Consider the following 16591-nt stretch of genomic DNA (forward strand, 5'->3'; position numbering starts at 1 on the left):
ATTGTTGCATTTGGTTACATCCTGAAAAAAAAAGTATATATTTTGGAAAAACAATTTCTACGAACCAAAACATTTGACAAATAAAGTCCAATTATTGAATATTCGATTATTGTTACAATTGTTGAAAAAATATATGCTTGTATGAAACTTGAAATAAAATATAAAATTATGCGCCAATTTTCGTAAGAAATATTCTTCATATGTGCTAAATTAATCATACCTACTTCTATGAGGTGCAAAGGGGGCTTGCCGAGTGCCTGGAACAGCCCCCGGAGAAAGGGTGTTTACGAGACAACCCCCCTCCCCCCGTCCCCGGAATATTTCATATTAAACTCTTAAAAGCAACGTTTTAAGCCATCTTTGAACTTAATTGTCAACGATGGTTTTGCTAATAATTTATCTTAAGAAATGTTGAAATTCTTTCCTGTATATCATACTTACACTAGTATCTTTATAAACGGTAACGATCAAATTCCTGTGAAATGGTGTCACGAAGGAGTAAAATGTTTGAAAAACCTTTCCTGATATGAAATAATGAAAAACTCAATTTAAATCAATTTTTAAATTACTGCTAATAACAATTTAATTCTTCGTGTTCTCACTAACGTCCATGTTTGTGACTTTGAGACACTTGTGTATAGAAGACTGTGAGTAATTTTTTTTTTGTTAATAGTACTGAAGTCATGTTAAATGTACGCGATTCTATTTTTCAAGTAAAATCTAGTATTTTTAATATAATGTTGTCAAATACTTAAGCAGAGCCATGACGGAGGGATACAGGCCTATTATTAAAAACACTTAATTTGCTGAATTTATTGAATAATAACATTGGCTTTATTTTATTTACCCCCATCCACTGGGTATACAGATGTTTTGACTATGAACTGTGCACACAATCTTCTCGACGGAACAACGCAGTGAGATGGGAAACCTTCTTTTCACAGACGAGAGAGCCAAACGCCCGATCGTGCATCTTCGGTTTTTTTTTTTTTTTGTTCATTGTAAAAGGTTAGGTTAGCTACATTATAAATACTTTAAAACATTGTGGACGGTTGATTTGGTTAGGATAGCTACATTAAAGATACTGTGAAATCGTGTAAACGGTTTCCTAGCCCTGGATAAGCTACATATTAAAAAGTTATATGCCAAGCAACCTTCGGGGAACTTCGGGTGTGTCTCTCTCGACTGTGAAATGAAGGCTTCCCCAGTGACATGGCAGAGACTGGCTGTTGACTGCCGGCGCTGCCGCCAGAAGCCACAGCGGCGCTACAGCTCAGAGAACTGCGGGAGGCAGGGGAGCGACGCCGGACATGTGGGCGTCCCCCCCGCGCGGCGTCTATTCCTGGCGTCGCGGCGCCCGCGGAGTAGGGGGGGGGTGGGAACATCATAAAAGGGGAGGCCGCATAACGCGAGCGTCGCGTTTCACGCGCCCGCCGATGGAAATAGCGACACCCCCCTTCCACCCCCCTTCCAGATCACTCCCGGGGGGGGGGGGGTTCAAACCACCACCACCCCCCACCCCACCCTTTTTGATACGATTACATTACACTTCATGAAGAACTAGCAACACGCCTACCCTCCCCCTTCCTCTTTGTGCTCGTATGTAATAGCATCTTATTCGTTCAGAAATAGTGATCAATGACTGCTTTTCAAAAGTTATCATCTTGGACCTTAGGCATGTCTTAATCATAGGCGTGCCCAGACATTTCCATTAGGGGGGGCCCTGCTAAATTTTTAAATCAGAAGCTGAATTTAGAATGTTAAATAGCCTAAATACATTCACTCATCGCCGTGTTTATATTTTTGTGCAGTATCAACGAGATATGTTTACTAGTTAATATTATATCCGTATACTTTAAAAATCTTGAAAATATGTTTTTTTTTTTCATAGACAATGTTTAAAGGGTACTTACACATTTCCCCCCCTCGAATTTTCCAATAGCTTGGTCCAGATCTACCTTGAAATGAACTTCTTTTTAGTGAATGCAAACACAGCAATTCAGACAACAGAACTTTAACAAACCTCTTAAAAAATTTTTTTGCTTGGCCATTTTAAGGGACCTCGTTTTTTGAATAAACTAAGGCGGCTGTATTTCCAGAACGATAAAATGTTTAAAAATATTGTTAATTACCACGCTGCAACACTGAAAAACAGTTTGAGTGTCACAGTGCCAGGCAGGGGCGCAACAACTAAATTTCCAAAAGGGGGGGGGGGCAATATACCTTTTTATAAAGAATCATCGATTCCCCTTATTGAAGTGGGTGGTCCGGGGGTCTTCCCCCGGGAAAATTTGTATTTCAAGGTGGAAAATGGTGCTATTTAAGCAGTTTTATTATCTAAAAATTGATTACACAGTACTTTCTTTTCCCCCATTTGCCCCCACTTCAAGGTTTCAGAGGGGGCGCAAAATACTCATGGCCCCCCCCCCCCTGTTGTTGCGACACTGGTGCCAGGAATATACGAATATTAACGAACGCATTAGAGAAAATGCCGATCTGAGTGATTACATTAGGGGGGGGCCATGGCACACCTGGCCCCCCCTGTAGGCACGCCTATAGTCTTAATATATATATATATATATATATATATATATATATATATATATATATATATATATATTGCTCTTCGGTTTCTCCTATAGCTGACTTAAGACCACGTCCTCATACTGGGATCAGTAGGAAGTGGAATTATGACTTGGTTATCCCTAGCAGTGGCCTTTTTTGAGTAAGCATATGTTTCGGCTTTGCAAGAGTTCCACATGGAAAGAAATATGTAAATGTCTCCTTTGGGTTGCTGGAGTTTTTAGTTCACAATGAGTGTCAAGAATGATGACTGGGTAATAAAATAAGAGGCGGAACTATACAATGGTGTCAGAATGGGAATTTTGAGTTTCATTTGTTGAAGTTTATGGTGGATTTTACGTGGAGTCTGGTACATATTTTTTTTTATTTTGTGGATTATTCAAAGTGAAACTAAATACTCTTGTAGATTTTTAACTTTCCAGCCTCCCATGTCACACTATTTATGTAGGGTGATAAAGTTTCATCAACCCCTAATGTGACTAAATATGCAGAAATTAATTGATATCCACATTTTTGTAGTTTACGATTTTTACCCTGTAATGATTTATACTTTTCAACTGTAATTACGTTTGTTTGTTATGGATTCCTTGTTGTTTTAATGCTTTAGTTGAGAAATCAATCCTATGATATGTTAGAATTTAATTTTTTAAGTAATATATTTAAATGTTTCTGGGATTTATTTATGAGAGATAAATTATACGAAATTCAATGGTGATGATGAAATAATCCAAGATGACAGATGTATACGTGAGAGCATGAGCAAATTAAATCCAAGATGGTGGTGGTGTAATCCAAGATGGCGGCTGCATAAGTGAAAAAAGATAACATGAAAAAATTTACTTTATGCAAAGGTAATGATGTGTGATAGAATGGATGTAAATATTAAAATATGACGGCGGTAGTGATGTCAGAGGTAAAAGGCGATGATTCAATCCATTATGGCAACAGGAAGTGACGCAACCCCCAATGGCGGCCGGACAATTATGTAATCCAAGATAGCCTCCGAAAATAACATAATCCAATATGGCTGCAAGAATTGTGTAATCCAATATGGCGGCAGTGACGTCATAGGTCATTCATCTGAACACCGATGCTACTAGCCACTGTCCCCGGATCGGCATAATCTAACTACTAGTCGAATTGTTCATATTTCTCAGTAGTGGTTAGCGTAGGTTTTTCCTGGCAATTTTTTTTTTCACTAGTAGAACTTTTTTAGCTGAAGTTAATTATTTAACTTCAATGCTTATTCACTTAAGTACAGAGTAACTAAGACAAATTTTCAATGTGGGTTGTATACTTCAAAAAGGATCAAGAACAGGTATTGACTCCTGACTTACGTAACATTAAGGCTGATTGTAAAAACAAACCCTCCCTCGCCTGCATGACCCAAATCCCTCAAGAAAATAACAGAAACTATGACGCGTCTGACCGGGAACTAAGGCGAATGAGCACCCTATTCTAATCACGATCCAGCCATCCTGGTATTCCAATTTGCTGTCATTGGTCCAGGGAGATGATAGGAGTCACTCCTGCCGTGGGTCGAGACCGACTCATTTTGCTACTCCGCGGGCTTCAGAGCACGTGTCTGTCTCTTGACGACCTCGTAATCAACGAGAATGCACACATTTAACACAGGTCAGAATACAGGCATAATCGTCTGAAAGATATCTACAAGGGCCACTTAAAGGTTTACTTTTCTCTTTTTGGATCGCAAATCTGAAAGATTCACAGGTGTTGAGGGAGGAGGGGCCACGGAAATTCGAATGGAGGGGGGGCCGGGAGTTATGCACGTGGGTTTTAACCGGGCACAAGTCATCTCTGTTGTTGTATACTGCCCATATGTTTGCCTATGTACACGGAGTAAGCAGAAAAATTTTATAATGTACAGAAAGTTTCCCGTAAAACATAGTTCTGACGTCTACATCCATCCCACACGTTTCACAGTAGTTACTATTTTGCAAGCGCAAGATGGTACCTTCAATGAGGAGCTTCTTAATTCCAGTAAACCTCATGTACACCCCCCCCCCAACCACCAGGATCTACGCCCATTGGACAAGAGGGCGCGAGACCTGCACTTGGCGATGCAGCCGCCAGGTGTCTCTGCTGGCGTGCGGCCTACAGCTGCCACGAGGAGCGCGCCGGCGTGACGGAGTGACAGCACCGCGTGACAGCGCGGCGTGACAGCCACTCTGTTCTCGGCCAGACTGGTGTCGACTGAGGGGCTGATGAAGTCTCGCTGCGTTCTCCACGCTCCAACGAAACACGTGATATGATCCGCAAGACACGGCACAAACCAGGCCCAGCAACCACTGGATAATACACGTGTGCGAACTATAAATTAAATAAACATTCTTTTTTTCGGACATTTAAAACTATCGGTGATTTGTCCGGCAATTATTTAATTTAAAGATGGGGTAAAATAAATTGGTGACGTCAATGTTGCAATACATATTTAAACCCAGGCATTTTAGTAAGTTCATATTAGCTGATCTTAAACCCACCCCTCTACTTATGTCGAGTATTTTTAGGGAGAAAGGGATGAAAGGTCACGCTCACTTGTAAAATTATTATGTACGCAGTTGGCAATTTTATAAAAGTTGGACTCTTATCTTATTGGCTGTAAAATATATCCTCTTTTTTTACTTTTCGGAGGATTATTGTAAACAATTACTTTTAATTAAGAAAACTGAAATTCTTGATTTTTATTTCAGACTATTTCATACCCATTTTCTCAGCTCTCTATACCTCGATATCTATAAATATCAGCATGATATAATTTATCCTTACATAATTTTTTTAGTCACAACAGATGTCAGTAGTTTGTCAAAATTACGTAAAAATTAATTACCTAGCTATGACTTACCAGTGATGTCAGACCTAGGTCATGTGTTCACTGGGGCAATGCACACACAGTATACACAAATTAAACTTTTCACGTGGTCAATTAAACTTTACTTACTGCTACTACAGCATGTCGGTGACGCGAACTATTAAGGCCCCCGCCTACCCGGGCACACACACGGTGCGCAGAGCTTCAGGAAAAACAACGCGATTTTATAACTACTCAAGATATCCGAGTGGGGGTCTGCTTACGAAATATATTTAATAGTTCGCTGAGGGCCGAAAAGTAATTTTGATTTCGGATTAAGTTTTTAAAGTGTAGTTTTAGAAGAGTTAAAATAGCTAAAACGCGTGTTTTCAGAGTATTTTTTTAGGCGTAAAACAACCGGTGCAGGTTCTTGAAAGCACTCAAGGGACTTGCATTACACCTTTATCTTCATTTCTCGGCCATATAATGTTACGGTCACCGCTCAGATCTCACAGTTATCCTGTGACGACGAGAAGACTGCGTGCCAGTCCAGAGGAGACACCGCGCTAGAAGCACCAGCACACATACTTACACCCCTGACGAGGCGGGCCCCTTAAGTTTTGCCCCCTACCAAAAATCCCTCAACGCGGCTAAAGAAGTTTTCACTTGAACAATACTATTAAGAGAAGGTAGAGATGCACTCGCCACCCAGCATCCCGGCCGGTCCATTGCCAGAGACCGCGAGAAGCGGGCGGACATTCACTGCTCGTAACTGTCAACACCCGTCTCCACGGACCGCCCACGGTGCAGCGGTGTGTAGCCCTATTACCTCGCCAACAAGCAAACACGCTTGCAATTCCCATCACGGACACGAGATCTGAGGTATAATCCCTTTAAACAATTCCGAGCATGACAAATACACACGCCAATTGCGTTTCTCAACTAAATTTCTGGACGCGGATCTCACGTAGTTCCCGAGCCCGCCACTAGAATTCGCTGCCGGAGCAGCCACGTTCACTGTATAATGAAACAGCCCCGATAAAAGCGAAACAGTTACGAAACAATGGCTTTGGATCTTATTTTCGACAAGGAATTTTATTAAAGTGCTGCCGGTCATGTTAAAATTTCACTAAACAGTTTCCCTTTGGATTTGTGAATTTTGGTTAGAGCTTTCCGCCACAGATGGCAGTCCCAAGGATACACATTAAAGTTCAATTGATGACGTCTACCGAGAGTTAAGATGTTTACACGTCAAAAAATTTGTTTCCTGATTTACATTGCATCCAATTGTTCAGTTTTAAATAGGCTACTTCCATCGCTACTTTACAGCAAAATTCAATAAAATTACAAAATTTCAGGGTTTGTAGAAATATATAGTACAATTTTCGTTTTTGAGTGATATTATTACTGCAGTTGGTAGCATAAGAGTACACAACGTTCGTCAAGGACCAGTTATAAAACTGACGTTTCCCTCGCTCCCTGCCTCCTGCGCGGGGGGGGGGGGGGGGGGGCAGTGGGACGGACTTGCGTAACTGCAGTCTCGGAAATACCCCCGGCGGATCACGCATCGCGCCAGGCCGGGCTGCAGTTATAAACATGGCGCCGAGAAGTGCACAGAGGTGTCACTGCACCGCCGGGAGAAGGGTAGTTGGACGTCAAGGGGTCGTTACCACAACGCCGAAATACCACCACGCCCAACGTACAATAACGCCGAAATGCGAAATTGACCGCAACGCCTACAGCTAGAAAACTGCTGTGTACCACAACGCCGAAATACAGTAATGCCGAAAAATTTGTTGCTGTGGTGAAGGGGGGGGGGGGGGGGGGGGGGAGGCCACAGGAGCAAAATGAACAACAACTGAATGAATTTATGTGCTAACCTTACCTAACCTAACCTTTGTGGCAAGTCCTGCAATGACATTTTTCGGGGTTAATGTATTTCGGCGTTGTGGTACACGGCAGTTTTCTAGCTGTCGGCGTTGTGGTCAATTTGGCATTTCGGCGTTATTGTACGTTGGGCGTTGTGGTATTTCGGCGTTGTGGTAACGACCCGACGTCAAGCCGGGAACAAATCGCACGCCAATAAGCACAGTGTCTCGTGATTTCTTGAAAATGGAACGGAAACGTGACACAAAGATGGCGGACCCATGTGCAGCAACAATAACCCTGCGCATAGTCACCTTCGTAAACATTAGCGTTCATACCGAAACGTGCTAAATGAGACCTTACGATCGCTTATTAGGTAAACTAAAATAGCCATAGTGAAAATTAATCTCGAGTTTTAAAATACCCAAGAAGGCAGGCGTTAAAATGCTTATATTACGTATTATCCTTGAACTATAAGGTCTATTGTCGGGGTTCAGTTTTTATCGGAGCCGTCGCTAGTGCAAAATCGACGTGTGTATAGGAATTTATTATAATTACGTTCAGCATTATTTTTAATAACTTTACGTTAATATTCTATGTTCGTGTTATAAGTGTATTTTCTACGCGATAACACATGAATGTTGCTTGTTAGCGAGGTTAGATCATCACTATCACTTGCGAGTAAAAAAAATTCTAGCTCACGTGTTATTTTTTTAATGCCCTACATATGTACGTGGTTTCACAGATCAACTGCCAGACGTAAGCACGTGTTAATGACGAACCAAACTACAGAAAAAATCTAGTCAGCGTTAAGAAGACTGCAAGTATCCGCTCTACCGCTCTGGTTCTGGTGGTAGAGCGCCTGCCTTGTGACTTGTAGGACCCGGGTTCGCGCCCCGGCTCCTCCAAGGCGGATTGCCCAGATGAAATGGTGGCATTTTCTCTGGTAGGAATACAATCCCTTGCAACAAGTCAGGCTACCAAAAGAAACGGTGGGTGGAACAGAAAAAAACCTTCCAGGTGGCTTCCAAATGGGGAGCCCGTTTCTTTTCTTGGGCTCCCCATGCGGTGGCCATTCCGGGGGTTTCTCCGGGGGAACGGAGTTTTGCAAAAAAAAAAAAAAAAATTTTTTTTAGTGTTTGTATACGATAATTCCAGCTTTATCGTCCCACCATGGTTTTATATAAAGTTCAATGGAACAAGAAAAATTACATAAAAATATTTTAAAACACACGTTTTAATTTGTGTGTATAATTTAGTGAGTGGGTAACATGGGAAGATTTTTAAATTATATTATGCATTTTATTTTCTTGGAAATTTTAGTTAAGACGCTTTGAGGGTTAAACGCCCGTGTGTCGTTTTGTGAACATCTGGGGACGTACCATCTTTGGCATAGCATAACTATCCTGGATATTTATAGTAACGAAAAGAAATAACAGCAACTTTAAAACATCATTGTAATATTGGGATTGCATAAGTTATAACAAAGTATTCTCAATACCCTTATATCTTGTTATGGCTGATTGCGTGTTAGTCGAATACAATAATTCTGGGCTCGGGACCCACGACTGGAAACTTTTAACACTAAATTAATGAAAATTATATTTAAAATTTTATCATTGCTTTTAATACATAGGTGAGTACATTTTTTAATAAATTTCATATAGTTGTTTCGTTTCATCGTCAATTCAAAAAATTTTCGGTCGAGTTCTTTAATGGGCAATATTTTTAAAAAAACCGAAAATTTGTTATAGGATGTCTAAAATATATCAAACTTTCCTACCATGTACACTATCGAATCCATTTATAAATATTGTCTACAACTATTACTGCAAGGCGTGAGAATAACAAGGTTTCAAGGTAAAAAAAAAAAAATCATAATTTTTTAATAGTTATAATATCGAATACGTTATAATATGTTGTATTTTTCCTAAACTTCATTTACAACTTTATCTGAAAATTTTTTTGATGAAATGATATTGTGAAATTGGTGCAAAGCAAATTTTTAAAATTTGAAAAGTTTTATTTATTTTCTCAAGGTATCGATTTATGTTTGAGGTATCACCAAAACCTGCTCCCTGCTGTGTGTCCACACCCTGTTCAAACTCACTGTTCGAACCTCCTGATGTGCATGGGAGGAAAATGAATGTATTTTATTTCTGTTACGGGCGCATGGCGTAGCAGCCAATAAGAGTAGAGTAGGTTGCCAATTTGGCGGGAGTCTGGGATGGTTTGTGTTTAGGCTATATCTATCAATGGTGCCAACAAATAATTTACAATTTTGTCCAGGCAATTCTTCATATTAAAAACCCATCATCATAATTATTTATGTAAGTGACTCGTGATAAATGTCCACAGAAAATATTTGTAAGATAATCCCATCATAACCTAATAACATTTTTTTGAGTTGATAACTAGCATTCACATGCTGTTTTCGCAGACAAATAATACTTAAAATAAAGAATAACTAACACAAATTATTTTCAATAAGATATTTCATTTATAAAAATGAATTAAATAATTTAATTGCTAACCAATTTGACTCCGTTCATTTGTGCATGGTCTATTATACAATCCCTTACGTTTAAGAATAAATACGAAATTTTGCATTGGCGATAAGTAAGTCTCAGTAAGAAAAGAAATTTTGTTCTCGTTGCTTGGTATCCTTGGCAATATAGGCTGCTCTAGTTGCAGCTTCAGAGGACAGAGAGCGCTACTATATGGTGTCCCCGTGTTTGAAGTGTATTTCTAGCGTACTAGATCGCGCAGTCTGCTCAACCAAAAGAGGTTCAGGTAGACTTTCGGAAGATTTTTATGTATTTATAAGAAAATGTTTAGGAAAACAGTAACTGCCGTAATTTTTCTGAAACATAAAATACACCTTATCATGGAAATTCTCTGTCAAGCTGGTTAATGGGCAATGTTCGACAAAAGGGGGGTAGAAATGGGGAAGGTTTTTTATTTTTTTAAACAGAAAAATTGCTATAACTTCTATAATATCCGTTTGAACGTATCATAACTCGTAGGGGTAATACCAAAAACTTTAGTCTACATACATTTTTGATACGACCAACACATAGCTGCAAGGGGCGGAAAAAAAGGAGGGTTGAAGGACAAAAAAAAAATCCATGACTTCCTTAGTAAGCATACTGTCGATCATTCAAAATTTTTTGTAAATAAATATTGTCACCACCAAGCCCTTGTGCCCATGGTTATTTGCATATAACCTATTTTGAAAATAAATGATGAATAGGGACCCCGAACTGAAGGGACTCCCCATTTAAAAAAATGTGAGGTGGAACCCAACACGATATGCGACCCTGAACCGGAGCAGCAACAAAATGTAAATAATAATAAATAGGGGCATGATAATATCGCGAAAAGATTTCAGGACTAGATGAAAGTCAAAACACTGTAGCATCGTCTGTGTTTCGTTATTGGGTGAGTTTCTTCCAGGTACATATCGATTGTAACAACACCAATCACAGTGATTCAGTGCGGAAGTAAACGCGTCCTGAGTGGCTCGGTCAAATAAGGCAACGACTTCTCTCACAGACGGCCGCCAATCACAAGGAAGAAACTACATTTGCGGGTATACCTTGTTGCAGTCGAATAAGTGTTCAAATCTTTTCGCGAAATCTTCATGCCCCTAATAATAAATTAGATGATCGGGAGCACTCCGAGAAAACCAGTCGGCTCACGGCAGACATCCGCCTTGCTTCCTAGTTGTGGCAAAAAATATATATGTAATGGACCTGCGACGCCAGGACTCGAACACGTGTCGCCCTGGCGGCGGAGAATGGAAGAGACGTAGAGGCCCCGCGTATCAGCTGGAACTGAACTGGTGAACTGACGATCAGATCGGACTGTGAGCTCGAGAACACTCAGTCCGGAACTGCCCTGTGTGTGCTGGGAACAGTCAGTTCATAAGTTCATCAGCTGAGTATCGTGGCAGACATCTTTTGTTTTATACCTACTCTTTGGTTGCTTTGCTGTTTTCCTTTTCCAAACCAAATGTTTTTTTTTTTGCAACATCCGAAGTTTCGTCCACATTCTACGATGAAACGGTGCATCCAGTGGCGTAGCAAGCGGGTGGCAGGGATGGCCCCCGCCAGGGGCGCCGGGGCAGGGGTGGTGGGGGGGAGGGGCTCTGCCGCGACGGTTTAACGGTTACTGAAGGCTCCCCCCTTTGTTTTAATCCAAGAGGGGGCGCCATTTTCAAGTCTAGCCAGGGGCGCCAGTCACCTTAGCTACGCCACTGGGTGAATCCAACACAGCAACACCAAGGTTTCAGCTCAGTCCAAACTGTCAGTTCGGACTGAGTACCTGGACTGATTGTGTGTGTGTGTGGGGGGGGGGGGGGGTAGTGATTCCAGTCACGCAGCCAACAAAGTTGTCAGGTACTAAGATGAAAATTATCCGCTGAATGTTGTCAAACGGTGTGGTCACCAAACAGCGAACAGAGCTCCAGGTGATGACACGCTATTCACAAACCTCTCCAGATCCATTGAAGGTGTCTGAATACGAATAGCATTTCAGAGTCGTTCCATGTGTCCACACAAGTTTCGTCCCATTTTTTTTTTTTTTTTTCGTCTGCAACGTGCATTTTCATGACGGTGTAAAAGGCTGAAACGGGTGTTCACACGGGCATTTTCAGACATGAAAATTTCAACACACAGTATTGTCATCTTTAATGACAGGGTCACCGCCACAAGTCCCACAGAGGCGCGCTACCGTCGAGAGGACTGCTCGCCAGGTCCGTGCCCGGTGCGTAGAGGCGATGAGGCGTGCTATGCGCCAGCCAGCGTCGCCCTTAGCGACCCAGCAAGCGGCCACCTCGAGCTGGATTCTTAATGAACAGAAATCATGAGCGAGTTAGGTTGAATGGCGTGTCATGCATACGACCTGTGCGAAATTCGTTTTCACCATTGAATTCCTGTGCATTAACTTTAGCCAGTGAAACTTCGCGAGGTTCCGTTCATTGAGTTGGCAGCACCGTTCGCCAGTCGGTGTCTTCCCACGTGGGGGGCTAAATTTGACTTCCGCGACCACCGCCCTGTTTCCCCCCCCCCCTCTCCAACTAATCCCCCTCTTCACTTTGCCACATGCCATCCAACACACTCGGCATGCGTGATGCTTCTACCTAGGGGTATTATAAAAAGTAGGTATTACCACGAGCCTTTTATACATATATACAGGGTAAATGAAATGGCGGAAAATCTCGCGGATGCAGGTAGCCAGACCTACACCAAGAAGAATGGGTATAGGAACCACCCGTCTGTTGCCAATAGTATGGGCGCAAAACCACTGTGAATGTTGTGTTGAGGAAACGGTAAAGCGAAGATAAATCAACAACCACAACTAATGAAACGGTGACCTTCCGGATTCAATTAAGATGCATGACAACACGTATGCAGGGAATAAAAGGTGACCACAATTCCATTGCATACGTAGGAAACATAGCGTCGCCTCTTTTACTATGCACATATTACTGTACCTGTACGCATATTCTAAGCTATCGTAGTGAATCAATAACAGGAATGACATAAGGAACATAAAAGGTCCTCGTACTTGAACACTTTCAGACAAACAGTTACTGAGATACAGGCACTCAAAGTCAGAGCATTATGACAATATCTAATAAATATAAAATGCAAATAGGTTATATAGGAATGTAGCATATTTAAAAACCTGAAATTTTTAAATATTAATTTAAGAACTTGTTCTGCATACTTTCAATTCTTTTCTAACTGAAATCATTTGATGCAGAGAAAGTTTTAAATTTAATAAGACCTAAAGATCTTCATGTGTTGCTAATACATGTTGGTGGAAAAAAAGCTTGGCATCAATAAATCTCGAAGGTCTTAAAAGAGGACACCACGTTTAATGTCATTACTTACTATGTGATAATTCTGATTAATTAAATTAGTTTTATTGACTAAACCATACCATAAATGCTATCGTAATTCAGAGACGTTTGTTAACTTGATAATCAGATCATCCGGACAGCTGAAATATATTCACAAAAAATATTTCCCAATTATACTTTTTTTTCATCAGCATCTTTTCTTGATCAATTCTGATTACATATGGAATATCATTTATTAAATATTAAAGAGTAGTTGAGATAAACTACTACTTTGCGGAACACCTAATACCATGAAATTGCATTTGCAAATTTGACTGAAAAGCGTCTATTTGTAAGATAATTAAAACTTATTTACCACGCATTGCTTGATGAGGCCTAAAATTGATAATTTTTAATTATAATATTATGTTGGAAAGAATCAAAGGCTTTGCTCATGTTGAAATAAATAGAATATTTTATTTACATCTGGATTTATACTGGTACACACACATATGAAAAAGCGTGTGTTATAGACGATATTCCTAATTGAAAACTACAATTCATGTGCCTATAAATATTTTTTCGTCCAAAACTTATAAAATATTACAAAACAAAGGTTTAACCACCAATAATACTTCAAGAAAATATATACCGATAAATGGTTGAACACACAACAACTCACTGACTGATACACACTTAATTCAAATATTTTTGTACAAAAGCAATATTGTTTTCAATGTTTGTTTGAGGTTTATTTGTAACTAAAAAAAAATATTTTTTCAAAACTCCGTTCCCCCGGAGAAACCCCCGGAATGGCCACCGCATGGGGAGCCCAAGAAAAGAAACGGGCTCCCCATTTGGAAGCCACCTGGAAGGTTTTTTTCTGTTCCACCCACCGTTTCTTTGGTAGCCTGACTTGTTACAAGGGATTGTATTCCTACCAGAGAAAATGCCACCATTTCATCTGGGCAATCCGCCTTGGAGGAGCCGGGGCGCGAACCCGGGTCCTACAAGTCACAAGGCAGGCGCTCTACCCCAGAACCAGAGTGGTAGAGCGGATACTTGCAGTCTTCTTAACGCTGAATAGATGTTTACTGTAGTTTGGTTTGTCATTAACACGTGCAGTGACATCTAACCTCGGTAACGAACAAATTTATGTGTTCTTATGTTGTTCGTTCAGCATGAATTATGTAATTTCATAACAGTGAAATATAATTTGTAGGACTAGTCTGGAAATTTTTTAGTTGATTTCCTGCAAACAAACTTACAGTCCCGCTGTACAATAATTATATAGAAATATAGAAAAGTAAAAACATATGTAAGAGTTTGCACTGTCGATGGTAAAGTTATTTTGAAATAAATGTTAGATATTAAAAGAGTGTGTTTAGTTAAAATATGTGTGTGCTTACAAGAATGAAGTTATTGTATAAACATTTTATTTATTTGGTTTTAAAACCATAGATAAGTTAACTTTTTTATATTACTTTTGGCTTTCTTTTGTTTTACCGTGCTTAACTTGCGCAGCTGGAAAGCTATTCAAATAACTAAATATTGGAGGTACTGGGGCAACACGAAGCATAAATGGTAACACTATTTTGTAGGTTTACAGTTATTTTCATGTAAAGGTACAAATTAACAAATATGTAAGTTTACATGAATATTTATGTTCCATTTACAAAGAAAATTTACGTTGCACAACGGCAAACAATAACTCAACGATGAAACTTAACAGATAAAAATTAAAAAAACAACGGCTATACAGAGACGCACAGGTGAACCCAGCGATGTGAATTAACAGCGATGACAGCACAGATGAACACTGTAAGCAACAGTTAAACGAAAAAACAGATATTTTGAAAACCACACCGATTATAGCGCAGAATAACACAGTATATAATTCCTAAGAGAACAGTTGCGGCGTTTCAGGAAAGAGATTTATTCCCTTCTTAAGGCACAAACAGACTGAGGTTTGTCATGACATACAATTTAATGAGTAATGGCGAATGTCCGAAACTACACCTTGAATAATTTACCTATTATTTAAAATGTTGTTTGTCAGTGGAAATTTTATTTAATGTACTACGCTGATTTTGATGATATTCACATAGATACTCACTTTCTTTAAACAGATTTGTGTTTTGTTTGTTTTATGTGTATATTTGTTTACACTTCTGTTAACAAGGCATAGGTGCTAGTGCAGAGAAGCTTATTTAAAACAGGAACCTGTTTCCGTAACAATAAGTGTCAAGAGCGTAGTAAAAAAAGGGGGGGAGTAGGGTTGCTAGATTTATTTAGACAAAGAATTTTTTTTTTTTTTTTACCAAAATTACAATGGCAGGAATTTCAAAAAGTACTTAAGGGATCGTCAACTAACCTAATTTTTGTTTCAAGCATTATCTTTGTAAAAGAGTTTTCGGAGGAGGGACTGGCTTCTGCCCTCCCCTTCCACAAATACTGTCTACACCCATGGTAAATGTGTAAACAAAATCACATGCAGTTACACGCACTAGTACACGATATACTCAAAAGACGTGAATTAAAATTTTGGACACAGTAATTTTTGATAGTTGTACTTATAATATTAGATTTCAATAATTTTTCAAGAAATGTGATGATATCCTACATGGAGTACTATAGTCTGAAACTATGTATTTGAACTGTTATGCAATATTCGTACACTCAGGCCTTATCATAAGGAATCACTACAAGGCAATCTAAAGATGAGAAAAGATAAACTATCGAATTTTATGGACCGAGTCGTAAGACACTATATTCGTATTCCAGAGAATATAGGTTCAAATCCCGACTGGTAATTGTCATATCATTTTGACGTGAAACGTCTTAAAAATCACAGCGAAACGTATGGATAACAGAACAGGCGAAAATGTCTGTATCATCTTCCTTTAACTTTTTATATAGGCATAGAATATGGTCGTAGTGTTTATTATTCATACCCATTTTTTTTAAATTTTAGATGTATACATTTGTACCACAAATATAATTCTTTCCACCTTTTTACACTCTTAACGGTATGATTCTATTTCATTAGAAAGCGCAAATTTCGTGTCTTTGTCCATGTTTTCATGGTCATTTTCTTACACACCTCTACTAGAAGCTGAGATATGAACTATTACTCATAAAATCAATTTTTTTTAACCCCTTTTACATCCTTAAGAGGTTGACTTTCGCTAAATGGCATGAAGGAGAAGAAAGAATTATAATCTTTATTGTTGGTATTGCATATCTTACCTTCCTTTTAAAATAATAACTGCTTTTTCCCAACCTCTTGGGAAGTACATAAATTAAATGGCAAACATGGACTTGGTTTTGTCATGCTTCCCACGTATATAGTTCAGCCGAGGAACGGTTTCCAACAAATACGTGACTTTCATACACTTACATAAAATTTTATCGTAACAATACATCTCATAAGTAATATTTAAAAAAAAACAGCTAAATATTTAAAATAACTATGATTACATTAC

Source organism: Bacillus rossius, chromosome 11, assembly GCF_032445375.1.
Source record: "Bacillus rossius redtenbacheri isolate Brsri chromosome 11, Brsri_v3, whole genome shotgun sequence".
Lineage (NCBI taxonomy): Eukaryota > Metazoa > Arthropoda > Insecta > Phasmatodea > Bacillidae > Bacillus > Bacillus rossius.